The following is a 26,633-nucleotide window of genomic DNA, read 5'->3' on the forward strand; positions in this document are numbered from 1 at the left end:
GCTCTCTGAGCTCCAGCAGCGTTTGGACACCGCTGCCAGGCCCAGGCTGGCATTGTTGGGGTGTCCTGTGCAGGGCCAGCAGTTGGACTCGAGGATCCTGATGGGTCCCTCCCAGCTCAGCCAGTTCTGTGGTTCTGGGATCCCATGGCCCTGGGGATGGGACTGCCAATGGTTGCCATGGCAACGGGCTCTGGCTCCAGGCCTGAGCTGGTGTCCATGGCAACCACCCCAGGCATGGGGTCTCCATGGAGCTGCCCAGGGACTGACCATAGCAACAGGGGCTGGTGATGGTTGCCATGGAAACAGAGTATAGCAACAGGGGGTGGTGATGGTTGCCATGGAAACTGACCATAGCAACAGGGGCTGGTAATGGTTGCCATGGAAACTGACCATAGCAACAGGGCTTCCTGGTGATGGTTGCCTGCTAAGGATCAGATTTGTCACAGGCAATCAGAGGGGTTCCATGGGGACTTTCCAAGAATCTCCAGGATCCTCAAGAGCTGGAATGTCACAGGCAGAGACAGGGGCTCCATGGAGACCTCCCAGGGGTTTCTGGGGATGGTAAAGAGCCGCGTGGTCAGAGGCAGTCACAGCCATCCCATGGTGACATCCCAGGGGACCTTGGGCTGCAAAGGCACTGATCTGTCACAGGCACTCACGGGGGCTCCACAGTGACATCCCAGGAGTCCCCAGGCTGCCAAAGAGCCGGGATGTCACGGGCACTCACAGGGGTTCCTGTCATGGGCAGAGTGGGAGCTTCAGGCAAAAGCTTTATTTCCTTACTGGAGAAACTCCTGCTGAGTCATGAGGTGGAGAAATGACCCCCAACAGCCACCATAGATCCTCAAACCCCTGCAGGACCCCCAGACTTCTAGAATTCCTTCTAATAGAAGAGACTGGCAGCGGCTGGATCCCATCCTGACCCTGCAGATTGGACAGGTGGAATTGAACCTTAATGCAATTTGTCCCAAACGATTAACAATGGATTACCATATAAATCTGTATAAATACAGCTATGATTGATTCTGATCATTATTAGATAAAACGGTCCATTTACAACACAGAATAAAATTTAAAAAATAGTTATTTACTCCTCAATATAGGAGCTATACCAATTATAGACTATTCTGCTCTAGGAAGCAATTTTGACGTCACCAGGGCCTTGCTGGAGTGGTTTGAGCCCATTGCAGGCAGAGCCTCCTGCTCCAGCAGGAACTGCCTTTCCTGTGCCAGGAGCAGGGCAGGTCCAGCTGCAGGAAAAGCCCCAGGCCAGCCCCAGCACAGGGAAGGCCTCAGGCACAAGGGCAGAGTGCGGTGCTGGGAGCTGTGCCAGGGAGAGCCTGAGGCACCAAAGGCGCCTTGGCAGCAGCAGCTGCTTGCAGGGCATGACCAGAAGCCTCCCTTGGCAAGCCGGCCTGGTGGCCACCACTGCAATGTCACTGTTGAGCAAGAAATGTTACAGGCTCATCAGGAGGCTGATTGGCATCATGTGCCATATGTTTGGAACTGCTCCTTTTTATATGCTGTTCCGATCCAGGTAGATAAAATCCCAGTGGCACATATCAGAGGTTTGTTAGGGAAGACAGTGTGGATCAATTCTGCCTCGAGTACAGACAAACCCATTTGTGGGATTGTCTTTGCTCAGGGACCAGGTTGTACATGGTGAATAATGCAGAAATATGGAAGAACAGGATGTGTACCTCAGGGAGATCTCATACGCAAATATCACTGTTTGCTGGATGTTACTGCCACTGTCTTTGCGTTAAACCACACAGACATGAGACAGAAGGAAATGTGTGTCGAAGGTTTGTGCAAGTGATATAGAAGGAAATGTGTAAGTGTTGAAGGTTTGTGCAAGTGATATAGAAGGAAATGTGTGTCAAAGGTTTGAGCAAGTGAGATGGAAGGAAATGTGTCTGAGTAAGTGAAAGATGGAAGTTTTTACTTGATGAAGTTTTTACATGATGTTTGGTAGTTATGTTGATGATTCAGAGATAAGGGGTGGAATGTCCTAGGGTGACGTTATGGTGCTTGCATCCCCAATCATGTGTTCTGTTTATGCTTGATGCTATGTTCTGTGCCTTCAGGACTGGCTCCGAAAAGTGAAGGTTTGTTTTGTCTTGTTACCAGCCGGCTCACCTCTCCCCAGAGTCTGTGTCTAGGAGAGGTTAGGGCTTGCTTGCTTTCTTGCTTGCTTGCTGGCTTGCTTGCTTTCACTTTGCTCTTGCTCCTGCTTTTTGCTTTTGCCCTTGCTTTTGCTTATTAGTTAGTTTAGCTAGGCAGTCCAGTTTTTTCCCTGGACTGTTTTTTTTCTTTCCCTTTCCTGAATACCATTTGAACCTGCTCAGGATTGGGACCTGGGAAACACCAAGAAACACCGAGAGCCAGCATTTTGTGACCTGCAGCAGCCATCCCCAGTGCCGGAGACCGATAACTGGGCAACCACTCCCAGGAGAGACTTTCTGAATTTGTCACCTCTTCAGAGCATAGAAAGACTTTTTGTCATCTGGTGTTGTTCATTTTTTTGTGCTGGGGAGTGCTTTGCCTGCTCAATAAAAAGGTTGTTTCCACTACTCTCTGGGGAAATTCTTCCCGAGCCAGGTGAGCAAGGGCCCGTGGGGGTTTGCTTTCTGGGGGCTCATTCTGAAGGTTTTCTCCCAAATTTGCCCAAAACCAGGACACATTACTACATAAGCAGGCTGTTCTTTGGTGAGATCCAGCAGGGCCCTGTTCAGCCTGTGCTCAGCAAACTGACTGGCCATGAGCCACTGGTGGATGTACCTCACCATGGCAGGCACCTGGAGAAGGCACGGGGAGACTTGGAAAGCTGCCAGAGGGAGGAATGTCCCCAGCTTCCCCAGAGAAGTGCTTCCCTTGCCACCACACTGCCATGGCCTCAAAGGCTTCCAGTGACCAGTAGGCATGGCTTGGGAGGCCAAGCAATTCCTGGGAGGATGAAATCCTGGCCACAGGCTGCTTACTTGCTTTGGATTGGAAAACCCCTCCTCTACGAGCATATCCAGCAGGGCAGCACAGGTCTTGGTTTTGAAGATGTGCGAATATGCTCTGAGCCCTGTGCCTGTGGTGCTGGTCTCTTCCTCCCGAATCCTCTTGATGAATTTGCAAACCAGCTGTAGGAGAAGGGCAGGAAGCCAGGGATGTTCCACGGAATGCTCCAAGCGCGGTGCTCGGCTGAGCGGTGACAGCAGGCCCAGCCCAGCTGGGGATGGCTGCAGGTACCTGCGCTGTTCTGTGGAAGAGGCCATGGGTGTGTTCCTGCTCTTGTGTGTGGTGCACAGATGCACCTGGCAAAGAGCAAGCGCAGCCTGAAGGGGCTGCGGGAGAGGCCGGAGAACACAGCCCAGCCCTGTGCTCCCCACGCAGGGAAAGCCCTGGAATGCCCCAGGGGATGGAGCACGGCTGTGGGGTGTCTGCCTGGCCCCTATTCCGTCCTGTCCATGGGCAAGTGCCCAGGGGATGGGCTGGGATGGGCTGGGATTGGATGGGATGCCATGGGATGGGATGTGGCCAAGCTGGCTGCAGCCACCAGCCCAGCAGCCCAGCTCTGCCACTCACCCTCCTGCTGAGGCTTGAACTGCACCACCTCTTCAGTCTCCTGTGCAGGGCCAGCTCCAGGGCCTTCTTCCTCTTCCTCCACCCAGGACAGCTGGGGCACTCTCGGGGGTCTCTGCTCCATGTCAGTGATTGGATTTGTGGCTACTTGCAGGAGAGATGCCTCGGAAAAGCTCCGAGTCAGCAAGGCCTGCAGTCGTGCCTGGAAGGCACCTTCAAGAGAGAAGCCTCAGGAAGGCTACAGGACAGCAAGTCCTGCACTCTGGTCTCGAGGGCTCCTGCCACAAGGACAGGAGACTCCTGTCAAGGATTGTGGTCTGGCCTCGAGGGCACCGGTGGCAGGGATGGGAGATTCCTCTGGGGCATAGAGTCCCACGGTCTGCCCTCAAGGACACCTGCAGGACAGAAGCCTCGGGAAGGCCACAGGTCACCAAGTCCTGTGGTCTGGCCTCGAGGTCAGCTGCAGGAATAATGCCTCGGAAAAGCTCCGGGTCAGACACGAACGAGTGCGCTGTGCGGGGGCTCCTCACGGCACCGCTCTGTCCCGTCCTGTCCCGTCGCGTGCTCCGAGCACTGTGGCATGGTCTTGTCACTGCCAGCTCCTATGTCACCCCGTGTCACAAAGGGCCCTTGGACACGCTGTCCCGTTCCATGCCACGGTGACCGTGCTGCACCGTGTCACAAAGGGCCCCTGCACACACTGCCCCCTGCCCTGGGGCTGCCCCCAGCCCACCCAAAGTGGCTCAGGTTGGAAGGAATCCCTCACCCCAAGTGTCTAAGACAGCCCAACAGGATCTTTAGGAACGGCTCAAACCCTCAGCAAACGCTGCCCTGCTCTGCGGGCTCAGAGCAGCAGGAGCCCCTGCAGCTGCTGACACAGCCATGGCGGGAAGGGCACGGGGCCTTCACAGAAACTGGCACGGCCTCCTCGGGACACGTCCCATGTGGTGGCCATCCTAAGCACAGCTGTGTGACACAGACGAGGAACGTGTGGGCCAGGGCAGGAATGCTGCTCTGACCCCTGGGACCTGGGAAGCACTGACTTCAGCAGGTGTGGCACAGTCCCCACCAAAGCAGAGTTCCCCCAAGCCCTGGCAGCACCGGTGCCCATCTCCTGCCCCAGAGACCTCCGCCCTGAAATGGCTTCTCTGCCAGAGGGCAGCCAAAGCCAGTGTGCACAAGGGGCTGTGCTCTGTCCTACAGGGGCTGTTGGCAGGAGCACCTGGAGCAACTGCTGGCAACACTTGGTCTCTGTCAGAAGCTCTTACTCCATGCTGAAATTATTTTCTCATTGAAGTAATTACTTTCTGCACAAAAACACCTTAGCTGCGAGGGCACAGAAGAATCTGACATTTTAGAATCCTCAGTTCAGGAAAACTTTACTTCCCGTTGCTCAACTCAAGTAGTTTCAAGAAGTTACAAACTTCCCAAATTAATTTGAATAACCTGAGAAGGTGAAGAGTTGGAATTTTGCTTCCCATCTCAAAGCAGCAACTCATTTGCCTTAATGTCATCCACTGAGAGTCACTTTACAGAACAGAGCACTACACAGAGGCAAAAAAAGAGGTCATTCTTTGGTTTACAAACGGCTTTCTATGAAGGAATGGTAATATCCTAATTCTCTTAAGGAATAAAAGCTCTCAAGAAATGAGAGTCCACTCAGTGGTACAATAGTAGCCCAAAGAAATGAATAGATGGCAAAAGGGCGAATCCTCCCCCTGGTACAGAGATCTGAGTGGCCAGTAAAGTACAGCTCTCCCCTCTTGTTCCCTGCAGGACAATCAGGACCATGAAGAGGAAAAGTCACAGATATTCCTTCTGCCCTCCCTAACCAAAGCTGTGCCAAAGCACAGATGCTGCCTTCAAACTGACTCAAATTCCAGCCTAGACCTCTCACCTTCCAGACAACTCCTTCTCCAACACCCCACCAGCGCCAAGCCCCCCAAACTCCTGCACAGAAGCCCTCAACACCCCGCCAGGAGCCCCAGCTGTCCCTGTCCCTCCGCAGAGCTTTCCCACCCTCCAGCAGACGCCCTGGTTCCCTGCAGGTGCCGTGGGATGGCACTCAGGAGGATCTGCTCCAAGGCCTTCCCCTGGAGCACGCTCAGGCTGCCAGGCCTATGGATCCTGGATCATCCTTCCCACCGAGCCTTCCTGTGCACGGCTGTTCCATTTGCACCTTTGCGCTCAGCTCGGACTTCTCCACTTCACCAGGAGTGCTGGGAAAGGATGGAGAGCAGCCTGGCAAGCTCTTTCTGCAGCTCCCTCTTTACCCTCGGGGAGGGAGAACATTCCACAGGAAAGCAACTGGTGCCACAAGGAGCGGGTGGCCTCAGGCCCCTTTGGGGATGGAACAAGGCCTTGGTTTGACATAAGTCAGCACAAGCAATTCACATGAGTAAACAAGTAATTAGCACAGACATGCCTAAGTACTTAGCAGCAGTTAGCATAACAAAAACCTGGCAGGCCTAACTTGACATGAGAGTGACCTGACAAAAAGCTTTAGACATAGTCTACCAGAAGAACTAAGGGCAAGTGTGGAATCAGCCCTGTGCAGGGAAGCCCTGAGGAAGACTTTGTGCTGCTTTGGGGCATCGAGACCGGTCCTGGCCAGCACCTGGAAATCAGCTTCAAGTATGGGAATCTGACAACGTATTTCTAACTGTCTGCTTATGGAATCACCTTAGCAGTGTAAAGATGGATGGTGATTTTGATTCAACTCTTACATCAACCCACTGAAATTTAAACCTGCTGGAGAAACATTTCAGTGGGTGCAGACCCCTGCCCTCCTGCCAGGTCAATAAAAGGGCTTTTGGCTGACAATGCATTTGTCTGCTGATTTGTTTGAATGAGGGAGACCCCTCAGGACTGCTGTATCCTGAGGGAACACCGTTGGCCTTGACCTGTAGGCACCTGCACAAGCTTAAAATCAGCTGCCTCAGCTTCCAGGACCTCTCTTGGCCAGCATCCTGACATGGATGCAGGATTGCTGTGAGGCACTGCTGGGACCCAGCAGGACAGGACCGGCTGTCTCGTGTCCACGTAGCACCCCTCACACAGCCAGGGCCATCCCAAAACCAGACAAACACTCACGTGTCAGCACAGGGGAGCAAGGAGCACTGGGCTCCTCTCAGGGTATCTCAGCTGGGCTCGCTCCACAACACACCCCCACTTTCAGGCCTGCTGATGCCCAGCTGCCAGAAATGCCTACCTTGTTCTCTCCAGGGTACACAGGGAGAGCCAATGAGCAGGACGCCTTGGGAGGCAAACCTTCCCAGCCTTTTCTGAGGCCAGGGACACACCAAGATCAGCCAAGACTCTCCACGCTGCCTGGCCCACCCAGCCCAGCTCTGTGCTGGCCCTGGGCCACAGCAGCTTCCACCAAGCAAGAGCCACATGCACATTGCCAAGAGTTGAAACACAGCAGACAGGGAAGAGGTGAAAAGTGTGTGTGTAAAGGCATTTTAATTCACAGCTCTCAGAGAGAGCTCTGGGGCTCATGGCTGGACAGAGATACTCCTGCTCACACCTCTGTCCAAAGGGGGGAACACACCCTGCTGCAGGTGCTTGGGTTGGTCTCCACAGGTCCAGGCGGATGCCAAACCTGCTCTTCACAGCCTTTTCCCTTGCCCTGCCCCTCTGCCAAGTGCAATGGGCCTCAGGCAGTGAAAGGACCACAGAGAGCCAAAGGAGGACCCTTGCACCCACATTACTGGGAGCTCCCTGGGAAGCACTTTTCTTGAGAAGCAAGCCCTTTTCCTCCAAAGGCATTTCCCCACATGTGTAGCTGTCCTGGGGAACACCAACACACTCTCAAGAAAAGCTGGCAAGGCTGAATGACTTCAGGTCCTTTCAGGACAGGCACTCCGGCTGTAGCTCGTATTCCCCCAAGTGTGTTTCCAGGTGGAGGTTCAGAGGGGCAGCCCCAGGCCCTCTACAAACACAAGCTGCCTGCTGCCTCTTCACCTGCCTCAACTCCTGCCTGTGGTCACTGCAGCAAAACCAGGCTGTTCCAGCCAGAGCCCAGAGCCCAGAGCCCTGTTCCCGCAGGACGCTCTTGCCAGCACCTTCCAGGACTCTCCGCTGTGCATGCAGCACTTTTCATGCCTGGTCTCAACAGGCTTTGGAATGCAGAGCACAACCTGGCTGGCTCTGCCACCAGCACAGCCCAAACACCGGCGGAGGAAGAAGCAGCAGGGGTTGTTTTGCGGCCATGCCCAAGAGAAACTGGAAGGGTGCCCTCCCTCTGGTCTCCCTTGGTTGGCTTTCTGACTGGGTCTGAGGCTGGGGCTGCCATTCCTCGGTTCTGGGGACCAGAACCACACCCGGGATCCCAGCACTGCCTGACAGCACTCCGGGCACTGGTACAGTCACATGTCTGAGTCTCGGGCACAGCACTGCTGCTTCAATTGCTCTTAGGCACATCCAGAGCTCTCTGTTAAGCCCAGATGGTCTCTGGTTCTGCCCTCTTCCTGATCCTGTGCAGGGATGGAGCACTGCTGTGCTTTCAGGAAGCTATTCTTGAAAACTTGCAGCATTCCAAGCTCCTTTGCCCTCCGTGGATGCTTGCCATGGAATCCCTCACAGCTGGGTTCAGAGCATCCTCAGCTTGGCTCTTCCAAAATCCAGGGGCTCCAGGGTGCTCAGCAAGATCTGTAACTCCTCAGTGTTGTGGAACTGGACCTTCAGCACAGGGTCCTTCCCAGCCTGATCTGCCCTCGTTCCTCTGAGTGTGTGCACAAAACACGGCGTGGAAGAGAACGGCAGCAGGGGCCTGTGTGTTCCAGGGCCCTGGATTTGCATCGCTTCAGCTCCACAGAGATGCAGGTAAAGCGAAGAAGCCAAAGTGTTCATTAATGGAAGGTGAAGCAAAGGGATGAGCTGGGAAGGAAGAAAGGGAATGGGCAGGGTCTGAGGGCTGCAGGGAGGGAGCTGTCAACAGGGAGGGAGAAGGCAGGAGCTATGGGAGCTTCCCACAGGCTCAGCTGTGCCAGTCATCAGCTGTGCCTGGAGCTCCAGCTGGTCTCCTCTGGTCTCCAGGTGGTCTCACCTTCCAAGGGATCTGCAGGTCTTAAAGAGACACTGGTTCTTCTGAACCAGCAGATGAAAGTAGTTCTGCAGCTCTTCCCTCCAACATCACCTGAACAAATATGCTTCTGCAGGAGGGGCTGTTGTTTTCACTCAGGGCTTGAAGGGCTGGAAGAGAGAGGAACAGAGGCACGGTCAGAGCCTGGATCTGCTGGAATCCAAGGAGATCTTTCTGCCAGGGCCATCCCACCTAGACTGGACACAAGAGGAGAGGAATTTCCCTCCCAGGTCAGGGCTGTGGTGCAACACGTCCCCAGAAGGAGCCTGGAGCAGCCCAAGGCTTTGTGTGGCCAGGCAGGGGCAGGCAGGAGGCAGAGCTGTCAGCAAAGGAAGGGGTCAGTGAGGTGGGGCAGCCGGGGGATGACGACAGCCTGCAGGGACAGAGGCCAGGGCAGGGACACCGCAGGACAGCCTGGGCTGCAGAGGGCACAGGGATGTGCAGCAGCTGCAAGGCCCTGACAGAGCCAACCTGTGCAGCCCTTTGGCCATGGCTGCTGGCCCTGGGCCTGAGGCCACGAGGGGACAAGTGACCCTTGCAGCCCTGGGGCCTCATGGCCTCCTTGTCCCTGCTCAGCAGCCGGGCAGGGGCCGCCCCATGGTCCTGCCCTTGGCATGGCACATCCCCACATGGCAGTGCCCATCCCGGGAAGAGCCCTGAGCAAGGAGGGAGGGACAGGATCTGCCTTGCCAGGGGCTGGGGCTCAGCCTTGGCCCTTTGCATTCCTGAAACACATCCAGGTTTGCTCAGCTCCAGAGACACCTTTGCCTTGTTTGTCCCCACCTGTCATCAGTGCCTCCAGGGTTCTGCTCTGCCTGGGGCCTGGGGACACTTTGATATGAATTGTGTCCTTGAGTGGAACCCATTAACAGTTAAAGAAAGTCTGGACTTTGAATCTGACTTTTTAAATTCTTGAGAAGCTCTTTGAGCACACTCTGAGGGACTGGGTCTGATGCAAACAGCACCAAAGCCCCAGAGGTCATTAAAGTCCTGGTGCTGTGTCTGTGCTGCTGAGCTGGGCTGGGCTCCTGGCCCCGAGGCAGCTCCTGGCAAGGGCAGCGCTGCAGAGAGACAGCTCTGGCCAGGAGCAGCTCCTGTGCACAGCCCAGCAGGGCTGGGGCACTGCCAGGGCATCCCAGGGACACGAGCAGGGCACAGACAGAGCTCACAGGGGCTCAGCACTGGCAGGGGCTGTGGGGTGTCCCAGAGGGGGCTGTGTCACAGCAGCAGCTCTGTGGCTGTGTCACGGAGGCACAGAGCAGCTGTGATGTCAGAGAGGGGCTGTGTGACAGCACAGAGTGGGTTGTGTGAGGTCACAGACTGGGCTATGACATCACAGAGTGTGAGGTCATCAAGCAGCTATGGCATGCCAGAGGGGACTGTGTGACATCACAGAGCAGGCTGTGACATCATGGCATGGCTGTACGACATCATAGAGCAGGCAGTGAGGTCAAAGTGTGTGCTGTGACATTACAGAGTGGCAGTATGGCATCACAGGGAGGGTTTTGTGGCATCACTGAGGGGGTTGTGGCATCACAGGGCAGGCTGTGACATCATAGAGAAGGGTATAAGGCAATAGAGCAGATCCTGCCATCATAGAGGGTGGCTCTGTGACAACAGAGAGTGGGTTGTGACATCACTGGGTGGCTGTGTAATGTCATAGAGCAGGCTGTGACGCCAAAGAACAAATAGTGACATTGCAGGGTGACATTGTGACATCTCACAGTCTTCTGTGACATCACAGAGCAGGTGTATGACATCACAGGGTGACATCTCAGAGTTGGCTCTGTGACATCACAGGGGCTGTGTGCCATCACAGGGGCTGTATGAGGTCACTGGGGAGGTCACTCCACCCCAGCCCCCCCTCCCAGTTCCCCCAGAGAAGTCCAACGCTGCTCGTGCACTGTGGGGTCCCCTGTCCCCCCGGGTCCCCCCGCCCCCGGCACCGCAGCCTCCCCCAGAGGATGTTCCACGAGATCGACCCCAGAGCCTGACACGGGGATGGGGGCTGGGGCTGTGGGGGGTGGGACAGGGGGACAGGGACCCCCCGGCAGCGTCTCTGTGTCCCCCAGGGCGAGAGCCTGGGCCAGGGCTCCTTCACCCTGTTACCAACGAGGGCTTGAGAGCGCTGAAAAATCCCCAGCAAGGGATCAGCAAAAACCAGATTTAATATTAAGTGACAGCACCAAAAGTTCCTTGGCAAGAGTCACTCTGCTCCTGACTGGACACTGCAGGCACACCAAGGAAACAAAGCAACAACAAAACCAAACAGAATCCAGGCAATCAAACCAGAAATGAACCGGGAATTGGGGCTTTCATTCATATGGAAAAGAAATGTCCTTCTTGTCCAGGTGCCCTTGGCCAGAACTGGGATTTCACCTCCAACACTGCCTGTTGTGACAGACTGGAGGAGATTGTTGGCTGGAAACATTTCATGTGTGGGGAGGAAGGGGCAGGTCCAGCCTTGCCCTGCCCTGGAGCCTGAGCCCTGCCCTGCCCTGGAACCCCAATCCCCCCAGAGCCTCTATCCCAGCCCAGCAGTGTCTGCCAGTCCCTGGCACAGCACAGGCAATGCTCCACAGCCACCTCTGGAGCCCCCAGCCCAGCTCCTGAGTGACCAAATGACCCCAAGTCCCACCTGGGGGAAGGGCTCAGGAACACCAAGGGGTGTTTAAGGCTGACCACAAGGCAAGCACACATCTTGACCCTACCTCCTCTTGGAATTTCTATCTGAACATCACTGGAATCCAGGAGTTGGTAGCTCTGTGTGTGCTTCTCTGTATATTTTTTGTCTTTCTCTCTTTCTGTGTCTATTTCTTCTATTTCTGTTCTCGTGCAAATGTTGATTAACTTAAAATTGAATGAGCTAATAGTCTGTGAAGTTGAATGGGCCAAGGTAATGCTTTGGGAAGTGTTTTTGTTGATTGAATGTCATGCTAAACCTTTTACCAAAGTTTCTCTGAGTTTCTAAAGTTCCCCAAAAATGCTGTTTTGTTCTTTTGAGCTCCTGAGAATCTCTTCTTGGAATTTCTCCTGTTCATCCAACTCAGAGGACACAAACAATTATAATTCCTTTTAAATGTCTCCTTGAGAGAGTTGTTTGGGGGATGGGGGTCAGGGCTTGTGTGTCCTGCTTGGCACAGCCCAGGCAGGGCTTTCACAGCCCCATTCCACACTCCATTTCCCAGCTGGAGCCGCTGGTGCCTCTGAGTTCTGCTGCCCCAGCCCCAGGGACACTCTCCTTGTCTGCCCATTCCCCCACGGTCTCTGGGCAGGGATGGCCTCAGTGGGAGCTGCTGACATCCTCAGCAGCTTGGAGCGCCCTGGAGCCACCTCCGGCCATGGACGGCGGCCAGCGACGGGGAATGCCCCGGGGTGAGGAGGGAGGACACCAGCAGAGCATCCCCCCGGGGCAACGACGAAGACAGTGCCGGGATCAGGCGGGAGGAGCACGGACCCCCACCGGAGCATCCTCCAAAGGTAAGGTGTTTTCCAAAGTAAAATTGGCAAAAAATCTTATTAAATTCTGTGGCTGATCTTTGCTGTCCCCACGAGTCGCTCGCCACCCACACGAATCATAAAGTTCCCCCTCAAAAGTGGGACTGGGAGGACACAGACCCTTCCCCATAGTCTAGGGACCCCCAGAAGACCCCTCTCTATGGACTGGCCACCCCAGAAATGGGGCTAGGACCTCCAGAGAAGCCTCCCCATTAACCTAAAACCCCCCAAAATGGTGCTGGTGCCCCCAGAGACCCATCCCCGTGGGACTGGAACCACCACAGACCCATCTCCATGAACCTACAACCCCCAGAAATGGGACAGGGACCCCCAGAGACCCCTCCCTATGGGCCTGGGGTCCCCAGAATGGGGCTGGGACTCCCCCCATGTGAGCCACGCCCACTCCCCGCCTTGCCCCTCCCCCAGCGTCAATCCAACCAATCAGCGCCTGGAACAATCAGTGCAGGAACGCCTTCTGCATCGTCCAATCAGATCGCACTCTCATTCTGGCCCCACCCCTTCATTGTGACATCACAAGCGGCCTTGACACTCAGCCCCTCACCACTATGACATCACTGCGCTCCCATTGGCTGTCGGTGGGAGGGCGGGGCTTGCCCGGACTATAAAAGGCGTGTGCTGGCACACAGGGCTCAGTGCGGGCCCAGCGATGGGAGCGGCGGCGTTGGAGGCGTCAGAGCCCCGGGAGCGCCCCGGCGCCACCTCTGGCAACGGACGGCGGTGAGGAATGCCCTGGGGAGAGGGGGGAGGACCCCGCCAGAGCATCCCATGGGACAGTGAGCACCGAGAGCGGCGGGGCATCGCCCTGGAACGAGGACGATGGAACTGGGAGGACCAGGGCAACCAGCGGAGCATCCCCGGGGCTGAGGAAGGAGAATACCAACATAGCATCCCCCGGGGGCAACAGGCATTTAGGGATTTTAGGGATTGGAGAGTGTAGTTTAGCATGTCACATGGATGAGAAGTTTAGGTTTTACAATTTTTAGCATATTGTAGATTGTTATAAACGCCAATCACTTGGTTTTTAAAATTTTAAAAGTTTAATAATAATAAAGTGGTTATAAAAATAGTAATACAATTAGAGTAATGAAAATTTAGAGTTAGGACAATTACAAGACAATAAAAAGCAAAGAATTACGGACGTCCGGATGCTCTCGGGCACTTAAGCCCAATAAGCATGCCTTGTGAACAAAGGAATAATCTTTAAAAGCAGTAGCCTGTTGCATATTCATACATCTCATACATGATGCATAGATTCCTTGCAAATTAAGAACTTTTCTGGTTTTTGTCAACTTCTTCCCATTAATCCTGGTGGTTCCATAAAGACAGAGAGAAGGTGGAAGAATGTTTGTCTTTTCCGATAAGGAGGCAGTAATTCTTTATGGGCCCCCATCATTGTCATCTCTGTGTGAAGAGTTTCTTCATTATCTCATCTCTTGCTTGAGCTAGTAAAAAAAAAAACCCACATACATAGGTTCTATTTTAACTACAAAACTACATATACCATACTATTAAAATGTTAATACAGCACTTCTAATTAATATAACATAATACATATAGTATTCAATTTAATATTTGCGAAAAGCCAATCATAAAATATGCATTTTTCACAACTAACACAGCAGGCAAAACGCCAAAGGGAGGGGGGGGTGAGCTCACTCTCACCCGACCTATGCTGTAGTACACGCCGGCGGCCACCAGATGTCACCAGAGGACACAAGGAAAAACGACGCACCACAGCTTTGGTCACCATGAAGAGACGAATTTATTTTTTCTGACTCCAATCCTTTATAGTTCTCAAAAGGTGCAAGTGGATTGGAAGGTGAACGTGCCACCTCTCCAACGACACTGGACAAACTACCAGTCTATCAAATTTCTCCGCCTCTATGAAAGAATGCAAAACAATAGGTTGTTTACAGAAAGTTGCGTGAGAAAGTTCTCTACAAGAATGTAAATTCAGAAGGCTTTAGAAAATCCTAAGAAATCAGGGCGACAGGGTCACAGTCAAAGTCAGCAGGCAAAAGAAAGGATTTGCTGAGGAATGATCTTGGATCAAGCCAAACATTTACAGTCAGGGCAGTCCATTTGTACAGATGGGGACACACTCTGGGGGTGCAGCTAAGGCCATGAGGTCACAGCAGGCTCTGGGGTCACAGCAGGCTGAGGTCACAGCAGGCTCTGAGGTCCCAGAGATGCCAGAGCCCCGTGCTTGCACAGAACCCCTTTTAGGTTTTTTTTTTGTTGTTGTTGACTCACTGGGAGCACTTGTAGTTCTCCACCCCTGCTATTTTTAAATTCCTCCAATTGCTTTCTCAGGGGACACTGGTTAACCCAGTGCCCAAGGTTCTTACAAAGCAGGCGTGGCTTTGTGGGGTCAACCATTGCTGGTCCTCGCTGCTGCCCAGTGTGCCGCTGTGCTGATGGAATGGGCGCTGGGCTGGCAACGGTGACTCTCTGTGGTGGCCTTGGCAGCAGCTTTGGTCTGGTGTCCTGAGCCACACTCCTCAGAGGCACTTTCCTGTTACAAACTAGAAGCTTATCTTTTAGTGTGGGGGGCTCCAAAGGTAAGCTTAAAATCGCAGCTTGACACTGTTCATTCTCATTTGCAAATGCCATTTCCTCTAAAACTTCTTCCCTTGCATTTTCTTTCCTAACTTGGATTTCAATAGCTCTAGTTAACCTTTCCACCAATTTCAAAAAAGGCTCTGATGGTAGCTGTGTGATCTTACTATATGGCTCGAGAGGGCCGTCAGGTTGAAGGGCAAAGAAGGCTTTTCCAGCTGCATCTTTGACTCTCTCAAGGACTACCACAGGGATTACTGCAGCTTGGACTGGGGCCAGAGACCACTGGCCCTAACCGGAGAGATGCTCGATGGTAATTGGCACGCCACTGGAATTCTTTGCTGTGTTTGGATCAGCATGCAAGTCTGGGAGGGCCTCTTTCAGCAGTTGTTTCCATGCCACTTCCCATAGTTTGAATTCTGTAGAGGTCATGAGGCACGAAAAAAGCTGTTTTAAATCATGTGGGACTAGCACAGTCCTCCCCAGTTCGGCCTTTAAAAGGCCACGGAAGCACGGGCTCTGTGGGCCATACTGTTGGTGTGTTTTGCAAATCTCTCTTATTATTTGCTGTGCAAAAGCTTTCCAATTAGCAGCTGTGGCTCCTCCCCCTTGCCCTGCATGCTGATATGAGACAGGGGCGAGTGAGAAATCGGGACCCTGCGTTGGCTCTGCAGTTCCTGCTGCTTTTCCCTTGAGCGGGAAGCATTGGGATCACTGGTGTGGCTACAGGAGCGAGCAGTGGGCGAGCCCCCACCATGGGAACCCGGGCAGGGGGCGGGGCCACCGTGGGAACAGGGGGCGGGGCCACCGTGAGAACAGGGGGCGGGGATGCCTGGTGACGTCACGTCGGCAGACGCCCCCTGGGGGGAGGGGCGGAGCTGAGGGAGTGCCAGGTAAGGTGGGGGGAGGGAAGGTGTCACGAGGACCGGGGGGGTGAGGGGAAAGAAAGGATTTTTGGGATGCTGAGGGGAATCATGGGAAGAAGGATATCAGGTAGGGCACGGTGCCATGTGGCATCCTCCATTTTCTTGGCTCTCTGGGGACTGGGAGCCATTTGGGTGGTCACTGCTCTCCAAAAAACCAACACGTGCTCGGGGTTTCTGGGCTGGGGAGACAGGGTGGGGAGAATTCAACGCAGTCTGGCCAGGACTTTGTGGACAGAGGGACTCGGGCACTTCAAGATGCTCAGGGAGCCGGCTTCCCTGGGCGTGAGCAGAGTCTGCACTCCTTAAAATACCGAGTTTTGGGGAAGAGGGTTCAGAACTGGGGTGGGGAGAAATAGGAAGAGCAGAGGTACATTCCTTGTTAGTTGGCTTTTCCTTCACTTCCCTTTGCTTGAGTAAAGCTGATTGAACTTGCAAACTACAAAACACAAATTCGGCTGTAGACATGTCCCCAGACCTTCCCAAGGTTATCAATTTGTGACCCACTGTGTCCCAAAAGTGGGTATTGTGGACTTGTTCAGGAGAAACTTGCGGTAAGTGTAGAAAAGGCCACCTTATAAACTGTTTCAATTTTCCCTTAGAAAACTATACATCCCCGCTAACTAGCATTCCTATAATCTGATAATATACGCCTTTCTGTGCTGTGCTTAGTTTAGCCCCCATTGTAGATGTAAAAGGCACAGCCCAACCTCACACCGACAAAAAACAAACCAGAATTCGGTACCGATTTCCAAACACCGCGGTTAAGAAGCGAAAACACGCAGCTTTTAGCGCTGCCCAGCGCAGCAGCCTGTGCGGCTTTTAAAACTGCCGCCGGCAGCAGCAGGGATCCCCCGCGCCATGCGGAGGAGCCGCGGCTCAGCGCCGCCCACGCCCAGCGAGAAAGCCCGAGCCATGGTTCTGCCCCCGCTGCCCGCGCCCTCCCGCCGCTCCCGGGAGCCGCCGCCGCCGCCCGCTGTGCCGCGGGAGAATCCGAACGCCCCGCACTGCGCTGAGGGGGCGGGCAGAGCCCCCCGCTCCCCCTGAGCCAGCGGCGCTGCCGCTGCCACGCGGGTTTTCAAAACGGCAGAGCCGCGCCATCCGGGGCTATCGCTCCCGACCCCGCGGGGCTGCGCAGCCTTGCCGTGCTCGAAATAAGAGCGAAAAAGAACAAGTCCCTCGTCAGGGACGGTTTCTGAGCTCCCCACCCCGCTATGGAGTGGGGATACTCACCCAAATCCGTGTCCTGGTCCGGCGGGGTCTTCTCTTCACCTGAACAGGACTCCTCGGGGCAGGAGGAGCTGCCCTGTTCTTCCTCTGGGAAGGTCTGGCTCACCAAAAAGGAGGTGCGCTTCCCAGAGGTGCAGGACATCCACAAGTATTCTGTGGATAAAGCCCAAAGTCTCTCCTGGAGAGCTATGTCCTCAAAGCTCTGCCAGTGGACGCCAAGCTGCCTTAAAGCCTCTCCGTGGTCTTGTGAGGCTCCGAGAGCTCCGGAGTGTCCCATCGGTGTGGCAGGGTCGGGCCAGCCTCCACGTCAGGTTGCCAAAATATTGGTGTTACCGATATCGAGGACAGGATGTGCCTTGGCTTGTCTGGCCCTGGTGCTGAGCCAAATAGCAGCCACTGTGGTGTTTCACCCCAGAGACACTTTTGCCTGGCTGGATGTTGCAGCTGGGAGCATTGAGACAAGTCCAGACATGCCAGAGCTCCGGTGGCGGCGGGATGGAGTGAGTGGAAGCACACTGGGGGCAGCTGGGATTTACTGGGAGAGACCAAGAGTGACTGGGATCACAGAGGAACCATAAAGGAAGTTACTGGAATAATACTGAGAGTATCTGGGAGTGACTGGAATCATACTGGGAGTGACTGGAATCATACTGGGAGTGACTGGAATCATACTGGGTGACTTGAAGTGACTGGGACCATACTGGAGGCAAATGGTAGCATAAGGAGAGTGACTGGATTCATACTGGGATCATACTGGGAAGGACTGGAACCATACTAGGAGTAACTATTGTAGGGGTGAATGGGAACACACCAGGGAACATGCTGGAACCATACTGGGATGATACTGGGAATGACTGGGATGATACTGGGATCACACTGAGTGTAACTGGAAGTGACTGGGGCCATACTGGGGGTGACTGGGAGCACAGGGCCCATGCTGGGAGTGACCTGGGGGGAACTGGGGAAACTGGCCCAGCTGGGGCTCAGGGTTGTTCTCCCCCAGGGTTGCCCCAGGTCCTGCTGCCACCCCCAGCCCCACAGAGCTGAGGGACAGGGGACAGGGACAGGGGACAGCCAAGGGACAGGGCACAGGGACAGGGCACAGGGACAGGGACAGGGCACAGCCGAGGGACAGGGCACATCCAGGGAACACGGCCTGGCCAAGGGACACTGAGCTCCAGCACTTTGGGCTGTTGCCCTTGGGCTCCCAGCACAGGCCCAGGGGCAGAATCCCCTCCAGAAACTGTTGTTTGCTTTCAGCTCTGCTCTGGAACATTCGCCAGGAGCCCTGCAGTGGCTGCAGCCCGGCCGGGTGCCCGGGGCCACCAAAGCTGCTCCGGCAGTGCCCTCCTGCCTCAGGCAGGGCACACAACACCCAAGGAAAGGCTCGTGCTGGGCTCAGGGCAGGGACAGGGCACTCCCCTGGCGCTGCCCTTCCCCTCCCACACCCACCTTTGTGCTCCAGAGCCTCCCGACCATATCTGATGTATTTTGGGGGCCCTTCCACACAGGTGTGTCCCAGGTAATGCTTCATCTGCTCCACCATGATCCCTTTGGATTCCCAGCACCTCTGGGTGATCCAGGCAGCACCGTCGGACACTGCAAAGCTCCCAGATCCCAGCTGGAAGCAGATGAAATCCCAGCCCTCGTAGCCGTACCGGTGGGATCCATGGACACTCCGTTGGACAGGAGGTCACAGCTGGAAACCACCTGCACCCTGTGCAGACCTGGGAACGAGGAGAGAACAGACCCATGGAGTCATGTCCCAGCCCCAGGGATTCCCTTGGAGCTCCCTGGATTCCCATCCCATCCCCAGAGGTCCCCCCCATCCCCAGAGATCCCATCCCAGCCCCTCAGAGTCCTCCATTCCCACAGATCCCATCCCAGCCCCCAGCTCCCTCCACTCCCCCTGCTCTGGTTGTACCAGCCCCGTCTCCAGGTCACTGTCGGCCACGGGCTGGTTCCTGTCTTTGAGCCGGATCTGGCTATCCCAATGTCCCAGCTCTGGCTATCCCAATGTCCCAGCTCTGGCTATCCCAATATCCCAGCTCTGGCTGTCCCAATATCCCAACTCTGGCTATCCCAATATCCTGGTTTTTTCTGTCCCAGTGTCCCAGCTCTGGCTATCCCAATATCCCAGCTCTAGCTATTCCAATATCCTGGCCCTGGCTATCCCAACTTCCCGGCTCTGGCTATCTCAATTTTTCTGGCTCTTGCTGTCCCAATATCCCGGCTCTGCCTATCCCAGTGTCCCAGCTCTGGCTATCCCAATATCCCAGCCCTGTCTATCCCAATAAATCAGTTCTGGCTATCCCAGTAGCCCAGCTCTGGCTATCCCAATATTCCAGCTCTGGCTGTCCCAGTATCCCAGCTCTGGCTATCTCAATATCCCGGCTCTGGCTATCCCATTGTCCCACCTCTGGCTATCCCAATATCCCAGCTCTGGCTATCCCAATGTTCCAGCTCTGGCTATACCAATATCCAAAGTCTGGCTGTCCCATTGTCCCAGCTCTGGCTATCCCAGTATCCGAAGTCTGGCTATCCCAATGTCCCAGCTCTGGCTATCCTAATATCCCAGCTCTGGCTATCCCAGTGTCCCAGCTCTGGCTCCCACCCCCATCCCCGGTGTCTGCGGCTCCATTCTGCCCCACTCGCTGTCGCAGCGCTCGCAGGGAGTCCCGTCCACGTCCCCCACAATCAAGGACTGGGGGACCCCCGGGCTGGGCTTCAACAGTGCCACTTGCAGGGACTGCGGGGAGTGGAGAACTGGGGGGACACAGAGATTTGGGTGAGCTGAGGGGGCTGAAAGTGAGAGTTTGGGGATCCAGGGGGGTCCACAGGCACAGGAAAGGGGGAACATGAAGAGATGGCAGAGCTGGAAAGAGGATCAGAGGCTCAGAGCCAAGGAAAGGGGGTGCAGGGACTGGGAGAGCTGGGATGGAGTGTCCAGGGAATCCTGTGCCCAGGAAAGGGGGTGCCAGGGCTCCTGAGTGTGAAGAAAGGAGGGGCTGGGGGCTGGGAAAGGCAGGAATGGGGGCCCAGGGGTCCCAGGTCAGGGAAAAGGGTGGGGCTGGGGGCTGGGAGAGGTGGGGGGCCGGGAACAGGTTTTGTTTGTGCCGGGTAAGGGGCTGCAGGGGGTCTGAGTGCCGGGCAAAGGGGTAAAAGGGTCTGTCAGTTCTCAGGAATGGGGGTGCAGGGGGGTCTCAGGGTCACAGAAATGGGGGGCAGGGACGTGGACAGGTAGAAGGGAGTTCCAGGGGGTCCTTGAGCCCAGGAAAGGGGAGTCCAGGGTTTCCCAAAAAGGGGGTACCAGGTACTCCTTAACCCCATGCAGCATTAAGAAGCAGCATTCTTTATTCAGCCGGGTGCACGGGGGATAGCTCCTCCCAAAGCCAAGCATGCTGAGTACAGGAAAGTTTCTGTTCATATTCTGTATTTTGCACACATGTTCATTGATTGTCCATGACTAAACATACATCTGATAATCATTTCCCCAAAATCATTAACATATTTCCCCATCCCTTTATCCATGCTCTCTTCTGTCCTGGGAGTCTCTCTGGTGGTCCCTGGTGGTCGTGGACCCCAATGTTCCAGGGGGCCTGGCTGAGCTGGCAGGACACTGAGGCTGGTGAACTTCCAGTTCCCCTTCTGACACGATGGGCATTGTGTGGTTTCCATAGGCCTGGGGTTTTGGAGAACAAGCTCCAGGTGTCAGCTCACCTGGTGGAGACAATTTATCATCTGGTAACATGAGGTCACAGAGTGGGCTATGACATCACAGACTGGGTTATGTGAGGTCATCGAGCAGCTATGATATAAACTGCCTCTGTGACATCACAGAGTTGGCTGTGACATCACAGAGGGGCTGTGTGACATCCCAGGAGGGCTGTGTGAGGTCACTGGGTTGGTCACTCCGCCCCAGCTCCCCCTCACAGTTTCTCCCAACAAGTCCAATGCTGTTCATGCCCAGTGGGGTCCCTTGTTCCCTGGTATCCCCCCGGTCCACCTGGAGCCACAGCCTCCACCAAAGGATGTTCCACAGGATCCACCCCTGAGCCTGACATGGGGAAAAGAGGCCAGGGCTGTGTGACCAGGACATCAAGGACGTGGATTATCCAGGTCCCTGTGGCCTGGGTTGGGTTCCCAGGGCAGGAAAGATGTCTGGCAGCTGGAGCAGGGTTAGGGAAGGGCCTCCAAGGTGGGGCTGGAGCCCTTGGGCTGTGAGCAGAGGCTGAGGGAGTTGGGCTTGTCCAGCCTTGAGCAGGGAAGGCTGAGGGGCTCCTCATCCCAGCCTGGCAGTGCCAGCGAGGGGGGATGGAGAACACAGAGCCAGGCTCTTCACCGGGGGCCTGGTGGGAGACAGAAGCCAATGGGTGGAAGGGGAAAGAGGGGAGATCAGCCAGGCCAGGAGGAGATGAAATGAGTCAGGCTGGTTTCAGCATTTCCTCAACACCAAAAGCAGCCTGACCTCCCTTCTCCATCCACCACTGACAGCTTTGCAAATCAGGAATTGTTTGTGCTGTTTTGCACCACTCCAGGACGAGCACCCTTGTACAAGAACTTAATTGTGTTTATTTCTACCACAGAACCACCTTTGTCTAAAATCTGGTTTTGTATGGAAATCACTTGTGGATGGTGGACTCATCAGACGCTGCTGGGACGTTGCACATAGCTCAGGGAAGAGTGTGATCGTTATTAAATTGTGTCCTGTTCAACCATGGTCTGTTGGCCATGAAGAGAAACCTGCCTGTTCCTCTGAGTCTCACCAGTTTCCAATCCCCAAAGGACACAAACCTGGTGAGTTGTGGTTCCCACTCCAGTGGTGGCGCTTGGACCTCCCTCCATCCCCAGAGCAGAGCTCCCTTGTCCCAGAAAGTCCCTGGCAATGCAGGGATGAAGGAAACAGGACAGGCTGTGGGGATCAGGGGCAGGGCACGGCCAGGGATTTGGGGTGGTTGTGAGCCCAGGGCAGGACCTGGCCCATGGCCTTGGTGAACCTCATCCAATTGTCCTGGGCCCATGGCTCCAGCCTGTCCAGATCCCTCTGCAGAGCTTCCTGCCCTCCAGCACAGCCACACTCCCACCCAGCTTGGACTCACCTGGGAACTGACTGAGGGTGCCCTCAATGACCTCGTCCAGATCAGCAATAAAGAGATTTCACTGACCTGGCCCCAATCCTGAGCCCTGGGGACACCCCTGGATGTGACTCCATTCCTCAGCTGCTCTGAGTGCCAAGGGTTGGATGAGGGAAATGGTGGGGAGTGGTTGGGGATAAAGTGTGATTGATTGTCAGCCATGAAGGGTCTTGATTTACACATTAATTCAGACTGCATTAGGAGGTGCTGGGGGTCAATCAATTGGACATTGCTGATATCCATCTCTAAACAGGAAAAGGAAACTGGACAAACTTTTTCAATATAGTCTATTCACTTTGAATACACTTCTGAAATCTGTCTAATTAACCACAGAAGAATTGAAAGCTACCATAATTCCCAGCAGCATTTTTTGTTTGGGAGTTTTAAACAAATCACTGAATTCCTGAACTGAAGAGCTCAAGAAAGAAGAGGCCTCTGGAGTAGGAAAATTCATCAATAATCTCCAAGTGGCTGAGGATCCATCCCCATCAGAGCAGTGATGACCAGAAATGGGCACAGCTTTGTGGCTGCCCCAGCTCTGGGATGGGCCCTGGGCCTGGAGCAGGAGCAGCTCTGGAGGGCCCCAAGGCCAGGCTCTTGTGCTGGCCTGGGCAGATGAGATGGCAGCAGGGGCTGCAGAGCTCTCAGCACCTCAGCCCGAGGGGAGCAGGGCACCCAGGGAGCCTCCTTTGGCCTTGGCCAAGCCCCTTCCCCCATGGCTGGGGCTGAGTCCTGGCTGAGCTGCAGCTGCTGCTGTGCCCTGGCCAGGGGCTGAGGCCGTGGGGCCAGTGGCCAGAGCAGCCTGGGCTGAGCAGAGCTGTGGGGCCAGAGCCGGCTGGGCTGTGCTGGGGAGAGGCCCTTGGTGCTGCACAGAGCTCAGGGCAGCTGGCAGAGCTTGCAGGGAGCTGGGCTGGGCTCAGAGAGCCTGGCACAGAAACCATCAGTGTCCATCCCAGCCTGGCTGAGCGTGCAGGGGCCAAGGAGAACAGCCCAGGGTCTGCAAGTTCTCAGTGTGGGAGCTGAGCTGGTGAGCCCCTGAGCCCTCCCGAGTGCTGGGGCTGCACCTCCAGCTCCAGAGGAGATGTGACAGATGGGAGCAGAGACAAATCATTCCTGCTGGATTCTTTATTGTGTGTGCTTATACAGGTGACCTGGATCCATATGTAGACGAGCTGTTTTGTGTCAGCAAACCCTGCTAGAGTGAGAAGAACACTATTTCTTAGCTGAAAATAGTATTTCATGCATAAGACACAGTGAGAAAGAAAAGACACATGTGATCAGAAGAGCATCTGAGTTTTTTAGAGGATGAGAGACTCATTGATGTTCCAGCAGGCAAACCTGCTCAAATACTTTCCTCAGGGCTTCCTTGAGATGAGAGGTGACCACCCGAGGACCAGGCCAACCAGAGGTGTCTGTCTTGCCAGCTTTTGTCTGGGAGAACCCTTGCATATAGGGAATTTTTTCAGGAGGAGTATCAGTTTTGGCTGTGGGCACCTGGAAAGACGGATGGTTCTTTTCCATAGGAAGGAAAGCACAGAGCTCCAGTTCTCCAGGGACTGATGAGAGGCAGCCCTCAACATTCCAAGATGAGCTGGACCTGTCAGGTTCCCCCTGGGAGGCCAAACCCTTGCTCCCATGAGGCCTTGCAGTGTCACAGGGGTCTCCTTGATGCCACAGTATCACAATGGACCCTTGGTTCCATGGGGACTCCCAGTGTCAGAAGGGTCTCCGTGGTTCCATGAGGCCCTGCAGAGCCCCTTGATTCAACGAGGCCTCAAAGTGTCACCATGGCCTCCAGGGTTCCATGAGGCCCCGCAATGTCACAGTGGACCTTTGGTTCCATGGAGTCCTGCGCTGTTCCATGGATCCTTAGTTCCATGGGGCCCTGAAGTGTCACAATGGACCCCTTGGTTCCATGGTGCCACACAGTGTGACAAGTGCCCCTTGCCCTGCCAAGACTCCATAGTGTCACAATGGCCCCTTGGATCCATGGGGCCTGCAGTGTCACAATGGCTCCTTGGATCCATGGGGCCTGTAGTGTCACAATGGCTCCTTGGATCCATGGGGCCTGTAGTGTCACAAAGGCTCCTTGGATCCATGGGGCCTGTAGTGTCACAATGGCTCCTTGGATCCATGGGGCCTGTGGTGTCACAATGGCCCCTTGGATCCATGGGGCCTGTGGTGTCACAATGGCCCCTTGGATCCATGGGGCCTGTGGTGTCACAATGGCGCCTTGGATCCATGGGGCCTGTAGTGTCACAATGGCTCCTTGGATCCATGGGGCCTGTAGTGTCACAAAGGCTCCTTGGACCCATGGGGCCTGTAGTGCCACAATGGCTCCTTGGATCCATGGGGCCTGTAGTGTCACAATGGCTCCTTGGATCCATGGGGCCTGTAGTTTCACCATGGCCCCTTGGATCCATGGGGCCTGTAGTGTCACAATGTCTCCTTGGATCCATGTGGCCTGTAGTGTCACAATGGCTCCTTGGATCCATGGGGCCTGTAGTGTCACAATGGCCCCTTGGATCCATGGGGCCTGTAGTGTCACAATGGCTCCTTGGATCCATGGGGCCTGTAGTGTCACAATGGTCTCCATGATGCCATAAGGCCTTGCAGTGTCACAACAGACACTTGGTTTCACTGAGCCCCACAGAGTCACTATGGCCCCCTTGGCTGCACAGGGCTCTGGAGTGCCACAATGCCTCCTTGGTTTCACAAGGCCTCAAAGTGTCAAAATGGCCTCCAAGGTTCCATGAGGCCCTGCTGTGTCACAGTGGACCTGTGGTTCCATGATGCCCCATAGTGTCACAGTGGCATCCTTGGTTCCACGGTGTCAGAATGGCCCCTTCATCCCGTGGACACCCACAGTGTTCACTGTAGTCCCCTTGATTCCACGAGGCCCTGCCATGCTCTAATGGTCCCTTGGTTCCAGTGGGTCCAAAGTGTCAGAAGAGTCTCCATTGTTCCATGAGGCCCCGCAATGTCACTGTGCTCCCCTTGGTTCCACAGGATCCGCAGTGGAACAATGGACTCTTGGTTCCATGAGGTTCCTCAGTCACAATGCTCTCCGTGGATTCACAGTGTCACCATGGACCCATGGCTCCATGAGGCCTTGCTGTATCAGAATGGCCCCTTGGTTCCAAGAGGTTTCTCAGTGTCACAATGGTCTCCTTGGATCCGCAGTATCACAATGGACCATTGGTTCAGTGTGGCCCCAGCGTGCCAAAATGGATTTTGGTTCCATGGGGTTCCGCTGTGTCACCATGGTCCCTTTGTTCCATGAGTTTGCTCAGTGTCACAGCTGACTCCTTGGTTCTGTGAGGCCCCGCTGCCACCAAATCTCTGAAATATCAGAATGAGGCTCCTTAACACTCATTTGCTATTTCAGAGAGGATCATTTCTTCAGGCCTGAGGTCTAACATGGGATAACTCCTAACCTCACCTGGACATGTAATTCTACCAGTGTGTTGCTCATATACAGTCGCTAAATGCCAATCACAATTTACCCATTTCCATAAAACCCACCCCAAGTTCCCAGGTTCAGTCCTTGTTTTCTCTATCACTGCACCCTTGAGCCAGATGTCTTCTTCTTGTCTTCCAGCCATCCTTGCTGGGAAAGCAGCCCCTGCATGCCTTGTTTCTGTGCTGAAAGTTCACAGGCACGGTAAAAATGGAATGAACCCTTTGGGTCTCAAGGCCAAGGCTTTGTGTGGCCAGGCAGGGGCAGGCAGGAGGCAGAGCTGTCAGCAAAGGAAGGGGCCAGCAAGGTGGGGCAGCCGGGGGATGACGACAGCCTGCAGGGACAGAGGCCAGGGCAGGGACACCGCAGGACAGCCTGGGCTGCAGAGGGCACAGGGATGTGCAGCAGCTGCAAGGCCCTGACAGAGCCAACCTGTGCAGCCCTTTGGCCATGGCTGCTGGCCCTGGGCCTGAGGCCACAAGGGGACAAGTGACCCTTGCATCCCTGGGGCCTCATGGCCTCCTTGTCCCTGCTCAGCAGCCTGGCAGGGGCTGCCCCATGGTCCTGCCCTTGGCATGGCACATCCCCACATGGCAGTGCCCATCCCGGGAAGAGCCCTGAGCAAGGAGGGAGGGACAGGATCTGCCTTGCCAGGGGCTGGGGCTCAGCCTTGGCCCTTTGCATTCCTGAAACACATCCAGGTTTGCTCAGCGCCAGAGACACCTTTGCCTTGTTTGTCCCCACCTGTCATCAGTGCCTCCAGGGTTCTGCTCTAACTGGAACCTGGGGACACTTTCTCAGCCGTGTCCCTCAGTGGGACCCATTAAAACTTCAAGAAACTTTGGAGTTTAACTTTGAGTTCTTTAGAAGTTTTTTGAAGACACTCTCAGGGACTGAGTCTGATGTAAACAACGCCAAAGCCCTGAGAGGGCCATTAAAGTTTTCCTAGTGCAGTTATGGAGAAAGATTTCAAAGAGCTTGTAAGAAATACACTGTCCTCTTTCAAAGGGTGTATTTTATTACAGTTCTCTTTAGAGCAGAGGCGATTGCAGCATTCTGTGATTGATACTGACCCAGGCTCTCCCCTCAGGAGCTCTGGCCTGCTCAGAGCAGCTGTGCCTTGAGCTCTGGCCCAGTGTGGACAGCCT

General features: G+C 54.9%; 2 pseudogenes; one reads left to right on the forward strand and one right to left on the reverse strand.

Moving 5' to 3' along the window:
- Positions 1-26,633, reverse strand: part of LOC137464036 (zinc finger protein 208-like) — a 1,110,012-nt pseudogene that overhangs the window by 465,376 nt on the left and 618,003 nt on the right.
- Positions 1-26,633, forward strand: part of LOC137464035 (zinc finger protein 850-like) — a 1,110,255-nt pseudogene that overhangs the window by 456,957 nt on the left and 626,665 nt on the right.

The sequence above is a fragment of the Anomalospiza imberbis genome, chromosome 35 (assembly GCF_031753505.1).
Source record: "Anomalospiza imberbis isolate Cuckoo-Finch-1a 21T00152 chromosome 35, ASM3175350v1, whole genome shotgun sequence".
Lineage (NCBI taxonomy): Eukaryota > Metazoa > Chordata > Aves > Passeriformes > Viduidae > Anomalospiza > Anomalospiza imberbis.